The sequence below is a fragment of the Phyllopteryx taeniolatus genome, chromosome 6 (assembly GCF_024500385.1).
Source record: "Phyllopteryx taeniolatus isolate TA_2022b chromosome 6, UOR_Ptae_1.2, whole genome shotgun sequence".
In the NCBI taxonomy this organism is placed as follows: domain Eukaryota; kingdom Metazoa; phylum Chordata; class Actinopteri; order Syngnathiformes; family Syngnathidae; genus Phyllopteryx; species Phyllopteryx taeniolatus.
This window is the reverse complement of record NC_084507.1, coordinates 11,916,623-11,925,920: the sequence shown is the minus strand read 5'-3', so window position 1 is coordinate 11,925,920 and position 9,298 is coordinate 11,916,623. Positions and strand designations below refer to the sequence as shown.

At 43.3% G+C, this 9,298-nt stretch overlaps 1 long non-coding RNA gene across 1 annotated transcript in view; it reads left to right on the top strand.

The window, feature by feature from the left end:
• The first annotated feature begins 978 nt into the window (after window positions 1-978).
• The window catches only part of LOC133480029 (uncharacterized), an 8,946-nt gene continuing 626 nt past the window's right edge, over window positions 979-9,298 (top strand). The window contains exons 1-2 of the long non-coding RNA XR_009789154.1: window positions 979-1,625; window positions 8,564-9,298. The exon at window positions 8,564-9,298 is cut by the window's right edge and continues 626 nt beyond it. This is a non-coding gene — a long non-coding RNA (uncharacterized LOC133480029). The remainder of the gene's footprint in view (window positions 1,626-8,563) is intronic.

The following is a 9,298-nucleotide window of genomic DNA, read 5'->3' as shown; positions in this document are numbered from 1 at the left end:
TATAACCCTTCAAGCAATAGATATTAGAACAAAAACGGTGGAGTAACACATGCAGACAGATAATATAGTAATATCGCTGCAGCTTACAGAGGTGTTGTGACCATCTCCATATACGTATGTCTGTAATATACTGCCCCTAGGTGTCCAAGACGCATCCACCAGGAGCAGCACAATGTCAATTGAATTGAAGCAAAAAAAATTTGCAAAAACTGTTGTATTTCTTTACATTTTATTTAATGTCATTACTGTATGTTTTTAACAAGTACATTATTATAGAGTTTTATTTTTCTTAATAAAACACATTATAAAAAATTTTGTTGTATTTTTTGGGGAGGCTGGAACGGGTTGATGGAAATTCCATTCATTTCAACGGGGAAAGATGATTTGAAGTATTCTGAGTTAAAACATGATCAACAAATAAAACTCATATCTCAAGGCACCATTATATTTTTTGTTTGACTTGTTTGTTGTTGCTTACATTTACCATTTGTCTTGTAATGACAACATATTATGTTGGAGTAAATTAACCCTTGTTCCCATCAGAGCATCTGCTGCTGACAGTGGAAACAGTGCAGTTGAACAAACAAACAAAAATACTGCATCATTTTGGTTCAACCTTGGGAAAGGGCTCTGATCTAGTATTATATTGTACAGCGGCTAGCAGTGGGTTATATGGCCTTGATGCATTATTAAGTACTTTAAAAGATAGGGCCTTTGAGTTTGAACTCATAGAACATTAGTGAGAGGAGACGGCTGATAAAAGGGAACATTAAAAACCCTACTCGCACTCGAACTCCAGTGACAAGCATTAGAGCAATAAGCAGCAGTGTCTAAAGGATAATGCTCGGATTAGGACTTGATTCATTCACTGTCCCTATTCATAGCGCTAGGCCATAAACGAGGCTATTACTGGCCCGCATTACGTCCGCCTCGGACGGCGGAAAGCCTTTCTGCACCACACATATGTTAAGCTTTCCTGCTACGGTCACCTGACCGTGATCGGGAGACGCAGGGGAGACGCCTTCTCCAGACACAGTTCTGTAGCAGCCGGCAGTTCCTCCACGCACCCACTGTACTCAGTGCTGTATCAGCCAGCAGCCCCTCCACCCCCAATGGACTCGGCAACAGAAAGCTGAGGTCAGGGTCCAATTCACACTGGACCGACTGATAAGCGACGCCCCCACGAAGCATGGAGGGATCACGCATTTTGCAGAGGCAGGACTGCCGGCAGGGCCTTCTGCAGCTATCAGATGCATTGATGTACACCTGACCTGGACGGTGGACGATCTCGAAGTCGTACGCGGCAAGCTTCTCGAGCCATCGAGCTAATTGTCTTTCATTTTTGTCAACCAGCGCAGGCTGCTGTGATCAGTGCGCACTTTGAAAGGACGTCCAAGGAGATACTGGCGAAAATGGCACGTGAAATCAACAATGGACAGTAGTTTCCGTCTCGTGGTACAGTAGTTCCATTCAGTTTTTGTCATCTTGGGACTTCCATATGCCAGCACCCTGCGCTATGACCTGCTGCATTTGTGAGAGTACAGCGCCGATCCCTGTATCACTTGCATCAGTGTCCCGCACCATGACCCCTTGGTCAAGTGGATAGCCGAGGACAGGGGCGAGAGGTGAGGCGACACTTAAGTTCGTCAAAAGCTGCTTGGAGCTCTGAACGCAACTGGAAGTGAGCATTTTTCTTTGTCAAATTATGTAGAGGTTCGGCTATCGAGGCAAAGTCTTTTACGAACCGGCGATAGTATGAAGCCAGTCCGATGAAGCGTCGGACCTCCTGGATCGATGTTGGTGCGGGCCACATTCGAACGTTTTGCACTTTGGTCGGGTCCGTGGCCACACAACGCTCGGACACTAAATGGCCCAGATATGTAACTTGGCGGCGAAATAGCCAGCATTTGGCAGGTTTAAGTTTCAAGTTAGCTTGCTGGGGTCGATCGAATACTTGACCCAACCACTGAAGCATCTCCGGCACGTCCCTGGCTAGCACGATGATGTCGTCCAAGTAGACCAGGCAGGTCTCCCACTGCATGCCAGCCAGCACGCGGTCCATCAGCCGTTGGAATGTTGCTAGAGCATTGCAAAGTCCGAACGGCATGACGTTCCACTCAAAGAGGCCAGTCCGGGTGCAGAAGGCCGGTGCTCTGCGGGCTCTAGGTGTCAGCTCCACCTGTCAATAGCCTGAGGCAAGATCCAACGTGCTGAACCATTTGGCGGTGGAGAGCGTATCCAGTGTATCCTGGATACGGGGTAACGGGTACGCGTCAGTTATGGTGCGGTCGTTGAGGGCTCTGTAGTCAATGGAGAGATTGTATGTCCCATCCTTCTTACGTACCACAACAATGGGTGAGGCCCAGCTGCTGTGGCTATGTTGGGGGACACCACTTTGCAGGCTGTCGCGGATCTGCCTGTCTGCATGCTGTTGCTTTTCTCCCACCATTCTATGTGGGAGTTGTTTGACCGGAGCTCCTGGATGGGTCAGGATGTCGTGTTGGACAAGACTGGTTCGGCCCAGGTCAGCAGGCCCTGAAGAAAACACGTGTTCTTAAGTACAAAGCAAACGTTTAAGCTGAAGCTGCTCATAGTCATGGAGCTCGGTGGCGCTCTGTGCGTAGAGTTCTTGCAGGTGCAGAGGGACCACAAGGGCCAGCCAGTGAGCCGGAGGCTGGTGATACACTGGACGGCTGTACAGCTTCAGCCGGTTGGAGGAGGCCGGCAATGGCACCTTCTTTAATAGTTACAGCCTTGTTATCGGGGTTGTAAAGGCGAAGGGGAACAACTTTGGAAGGCCCAGTGTTGACCAGGACTCTGGCAATGAGTACTTTGTGCTTCTCGACAAAGCCCTTGGTGGGACTAAGCATCATGTCTCCTTGGGCTGCCGCACCCATACATACATCGCCGTTCACAATATACTCTCGCCCCGGTTCCACAACAACAGTTCTGTATATCCTCACCGCCATTGACTTTGGGCTGGCCTCTGTTTGGCACATCTTCACCGAACAGAATGATGCGGTGTCTGCCGAAATCAAGGCGAGCTTCAGCTTGAGCGAGGAAGGGATGCCCGAGCAGTACTTCATTGCCTTTTATAGCTGCCACTATGAAATCAATGTTAACTTGACGGTTGGTGAGATTGACATGGGGATCCTTTCCGTTGGATCATCCTCCTCTTTGGTATCGGAAAGGGGTTGGCGAGCAGAACAGCGGGTCTTAGCTCGCTTTGAGCGGAGCTGAGGGCGAAGAGGAGTTTGCTGGATGCTTACAGCTCCACTCTGACTATACTCCTCAGGGTTCAATAAAACTGGTGTGCTATGGACAGTTCGTCCCATGTAGTCAGAGGAAAATGGATTTGAGTCTGTCATTTGCATAAATTGAGTAGGGGCTGAGCAATAGTGTGTATTGCTGCGTGCTTCGTGACGGCGGCTTTGATATACGTCATCAGGAAAAGGGTTAGAGCGGGAAAACTGCGGCCTAGTGAGCACTTCCTCTCCATCAACAAATGTGTTAGCACAAGTTACATCACAAACGAATGGGTTATAATGTTCACCACAGTCCTGTTTTGGTTAGCTTCTCTAATACACTTAACACCCCCAGGAGCGTTGTTCAGCAATATAAAGGGGTCGGGGGGATTAGCTTTGAGTCCAAAGTATTCGCGGGGATTGTGAGCCAAAGGATAGTGCTAATGTTACCATATCCACTGCCAAAACAACAATAGAAACATCTGCAACTTACTGCAAGGTGTTAGAAGTGGGCTGAAATATCCAAGTTTGGGTAGTCACAATTTAAGACCTGCATGATAAAGCTGTTGTTTTTTGAGTCTGTAAAATAAAAACACTCGGGCGGCTGTTTTTTTTTTTTTTTTTTCTTCCCCAAAATGAGTCATTTTGATTGGGTCGCAAAGGCTACGTGCGCGGTCATGTGACTGCCTTGTGTCTGATTGGTGAAAAATGAGTCATTTTGATTGGCTCGCTAAGGCTATGTACGCGGTCACGTGACTGTCTTGTGTCGTCTGATTGGTGAATTGGAGTCGAATGACATTAGTGATCCCGTTTGATTGGCGCAACAGGCGCCCTATGCGCAAGTCGTAGATGGAGTCTAAAAATAGACACGCACACGCAAGAATGAATAAATAAAAGTAGCGAAAGGCATGTCGATCATTGTAACGGAGTAAAATTATCGATCCTTCTTCACATATACACTCGAGTAAAAAGTACGGTGCATTTAAAGTACTCTGACAAGTACAGTTTATGGAAAATGTTAATTGAGTAAATGTAACGGAGTAAATGTAGTGCGTTACTACTCACCTCTGCCTAATACAGATGACGCCATTAAACTCTGGAGAATAATCCCTCATTTATCGGAGGGGTTATGTTCCAGACCACGCCCACACACACACACTGTTGTGCTGCTGACTCACCAACAGTAAGTGCCAGCCAGGAGTAAAGAATGCTTTAAAGACAGAGAATGTCTAAAGTTTGGGATCATTTCACACTTAATTAAAGATGTTGAAGTGTAATGTGCCTATTGCAGAGCCCAACTGGTTTCAGTTACACAAATGCACATCTATGGTAAAGTGAACATCGTTAGCTAATTGAATATAGCTTACCACCACTAGTTAGAATGAATTATCATCCATAACAGGCGGTTTGGATAGAGGGAGGATGGAAACAGCCGCTGGTGATCATTCAATCGCTTCATTAAACAAACGATGACAAAATACTGTAAACACAAACATATTCTTGCTGACCGATGACAGCCGGATTACAATTCGTTGTAACTACCTGTGGTAGAATATATTAAATTACCTAACAATGTTTACTTTAGTGCAGTGCAGTTGTGTAACTTAAGCCAGCTGTGCTTTGCAATGGGCACATTGCACGTTACCTTTTATTATTAAGTGTGAAATGATCCTATACTTTGGACATTCTCTGTCTCTATACCCTCCTAGCTCATGCTTATTGCTATGCATGTCTGCAGTAAGAATGACAGCAAAATCTCGTGATATCGCGAGAAATCCACAATATACAGTAAGTATGATTAAAAAGTAAGATCTGCAATGCAGTGAAGCTGCAGAAAGTAATCCTTGATATAGTGAGGGATGACTGTACTCTCATGAATAATTTAATAGAACAGGAATGACATCAAGTGACCAGGGGGGCTCATCTTGGATCAATGTCTTCACGGTGAACATGAGGGCCAGAGACAACGAACGGTCGCGCCGCACAAGCGCTCAAAGACAATTATGGAGCGCGAACTTAAGGCTAGCAGAGGCTAATCCTTTTACCAGCCTCCCTCTGGGTCCTGATGCAGGGATATTGACTCCCGCTACTCTCGCCCAACCCCAAAATTACCTATTGATTTGGCCTTTTGACAGTTGTTTGTTGGAAACTTAATCACAGCGACCCGGATTGTCATGTGGAATTTAATGTTGTTCACTGCTATTTGCCCTTTCTGGTGTTTCCACATAAAACAAACACAAATGGTTCATTTTTAGAATCATTTCAAAGAAAATAAAAGCACACTTTTATTCTGATTAACTGGTATATATTCAATAAACAGGTATGTGTTTTCTACTCTAGGAGGATAATACCGAGTCACACCATGTCTATTTTGGAGGGGAGGCCTTTCTTAGTAGCCATTTTTGGATTAATGCTAAGCAACATTCCATGCTAGTAGAATTGATGTCAAGTAAAAGCAGTTTATAAATTATAATAAAGAGGACTATTATGGAGATTGGTTCTGATTTCAAAGCTCGGGTTTTATAAAATCTTAGAGACGTAAAAGTGGTTTAACTGAGAAAGCACAGGTCTTCTTTAACGGGACATAAATCTGATTGTCATCAGCATAACAGTGCAAGTCAAGTCAGTCAAGTTCATTTGTATATCCCTTATTCATAAAAGACTGTCAAAGGGCTTCACGGGCACACAGTTGACAAAGATTGATGACATCACCTGATCTAAAGCTTAGTGCTGCTGAATGATTAGTGCTTGGATTGGGGGTATTTTTCCTCACCCGCTCGCGTGACGACGGAAACGAGCGATGATTGCATGAATTCGATTTGTTTTACTCCTTTTACTATTCCAAAATTAGAATCCAACAAATGAGGAGTCCAATTCGATTATTTGTGAACTATCTATTAAACTGGTAAGCGAGGACAAGGGCACGTTCTGACTTTTGACTGGTGCGTTTTATCTACTGCGCCTCTGTATGGAAATGTTTTCTTTTTAGTTTTAAATGGCTTGCTTTCACGAGGATCCGTCGCAGTAACTAATGCAAGATTCCTTCAGCGGCGAGCTTTTTTTTTTTTTTTTTGAACAAACTTCATTGAGATGTCAGTGAAGCTACAATGCATACATGCACAGAAACTATGCGCAGTAACTCAAGATGGAGTTGGCTGTAAACAAAGGCTAAACATCATGAAATATAGATATATTTTTAAGTCTGCAGTGAGGTAGCCTTGCAGCTCTTGTCAGAATAAAGTAAGTAATATGTTATCCTTTGATTCATTATGATTCGAACTACAATATTCTGACTCGGCATTCGTTTTTTTCAGCCCACTGAAATAAATGCACCCCCGAGTCACCACCAATTCGTTCGTGTATAAACATATATATATAATGTATATTATTTGTGTGTATGCGTGCTTGTGTGTGTGTTTTTTGAAATACTGATAAGTAATAATAAGTTGTTTGCCTAGAGAGAGGAGACATCGGTTTCCACGTGAAAATGTATTAATACAGACGCACAGACTTAATGACAGTTTGCAATTCAGACAAAACCGTATACACTTTGAATGTACGGGCTGGGCAATTAATCAATTTTAATAGTGATTACAATTTTAGCTTCTCACAATTATAAAAACATTATAATTGAAGACAAATTGGGGTGGGGTGCTTGTTGCAGTCCTCAATAATGAGTAAAACGTACAACACCAATTCCACTGAAGTTGGGACGTTGTGTTAAACAAATAAAAACAGAATACAATGATTTGCAAATCATGTTCAACTTATATTTAATTGAATACACTACAAAGACAAGATATTTAATGTTCAAACTATTTCTTTTAGCAAATAATCATGAGCTTAGAATTTTGTTCACGTTCCAAAAAAGCTGGGACAGGTGGCAAAAAAGACTGAGAAACTTGAGGAATGCTCATCAAACACCTGTTTGGAACATCCCACAGGTGAACAGGCTAATTGGGAACAGGTGGGTGCCATGATTGGGTCTAAAAGGAGCTTCCCTGAATTTCTCAGTCATTCACAAGCAAAGATGGGGCGAGGTTCACCTCTTTGTGAACAAGTGCGTGAGAAAACAGTTTAAGGACAATGTTCCTCAACGTAAAATTGCAAGGAATTTAGGGATTTCATCATCTACGGTCCATAATATCATCAAAAGGTTCAGAGAATCTGGAGAAATCACTGCATGTAAGCGGCAAGGCCGAAAACCAACATTGAATGCCTGTGACCTTCGATCCCTCAGGCGGCACTGCATCAAAAAGCGACATAAATGTGTAAAGGATATTACCACATGGGCTCAGGAACACTTCAGAAAACCAATGTCAGTAAATACAGTTCGGCGCTACATCCGTAAGTGCAACTTGAAACTCTACTATGCAAAGCAAAAGCCATTTATCAACAACACCCAGAAACCCCGCCAGCTTCTCTTCATCTAAGATGGACTGATGCAAAGTGGAAAAGTGTTCCGTGGTCCAATGAGTCCACATTTCAAATTGTTTTTGGAAATTGTGGATGTCGTGTCTAAGGGCCAAAGAGGAAAAGAACCGCCCGGACTGATATGGACGCAAAGTTCAAAAGCCAGCATCTGCGATGGTCTGGGGTTGTGTTAGTGCCAATGGCATGGGTAACTTACACATCTGTGAAGGCACCATTAATGCTGAAAGGTACAAACAGGTTTTGGAGAAACATATGCTGCCATCCAAGCAACGTCTCTTTCATGGACGCCCCTGCTTATTTCAGCAAGACAATGCCACACCACATTCTGCACATGTTACAACAGCGTGGCTTCGTAGTAAAAGAGTGTGGGTACGAGACTGGCCTGCCTGCAGTCCAAACGTGTATCCCATTGGAAAATGTTTGGTGCAATATCAATCGTAAAATATGACAACAGAGACCCCGGACTGTTGAACAGCTGAAGCTGTACATCAAGCATGAATGGGAACGAATTCCACCTACAAAGCTTCAACAATTAGTGTCCTCAGTTCCCAAACGTTTATTGAATGTTGTTAAAAGAAAAGGTGATGTAACACAGTGCTAAACATGACCCTGTCCCAGCTTTATTGGAATGTGTTGCAGCCATAAAAATCAAAGTTTATGATTATTTGCTAAAAACATTAACGTTGAACACAAGGTCCCAACTTCTTTGGAATTGGAGTTGTATTAACGTAGATCAAATCCAAAATATTGGGGGGATAATTCTAATATTTTCAGAGGCTGAAATGGGCATAGGCATAGACATCCACATAAATATTTGGTTACAATTGATTGTATTTTTGTGACATTAAGCTACGTTAAGGTTTTTCTCTATTGTGAGCATATAGAGGCGTCTCCCAAAGGTCTCCACAACTCCCTGGCGATCCTGCACGTCTACCGGAGATTCCTGGAAACGTTGCAGAGACATCTCAGCAACCTGGACTTTTCAACTTTTGTTGACACGCCAAGCCAACTTCCACCAGCAGCTGCCACCCAGAGGCTCCAATTCACTCCCCCAAAAATGAAAGCATCAAACTGGAGCATCTGCATAACTCACAATGGGAAAGGTGCACTCTGCTGGAATATTCATGTTTTTAAACTTTGTCAGCTTTGTTGTAGAAGTTGGAAACGTTGAAAGAAAACTCACAAGGTCATGTTTGGGGCTTTTAATGAGGCATATGAGCGAAAGTAGTACTATCTGCATTGCAAAACGACACAATGTCATGTTATTTACTGACTTAATGGCTTTTGTGTCATATCTAGACAAGAATAGACTTGATTAGTGATGCACATGGAATGAACTCTTCTCAATCACTAAACGTGATTATTAAGTGCAATCAGAGCACCATGCTAATCAATGCCATTAGCATCCAAGCATAACACTGACGAACACTTGCACCTGCTCGTGAGAGTGTGCCAACTCTGCAGGGAATTATTTTTATTGATCAACCAATCGGATGGATCGTCAGCATTAAAAAGTAAGAAAAGTCCTTGACTGCTGCTTCACAATGAATGAAGGTTAAAAAGATTTTTCATAAAGATTGCTTCCACCGATCAAAGCCTTCACATTATGTTTTAATTGA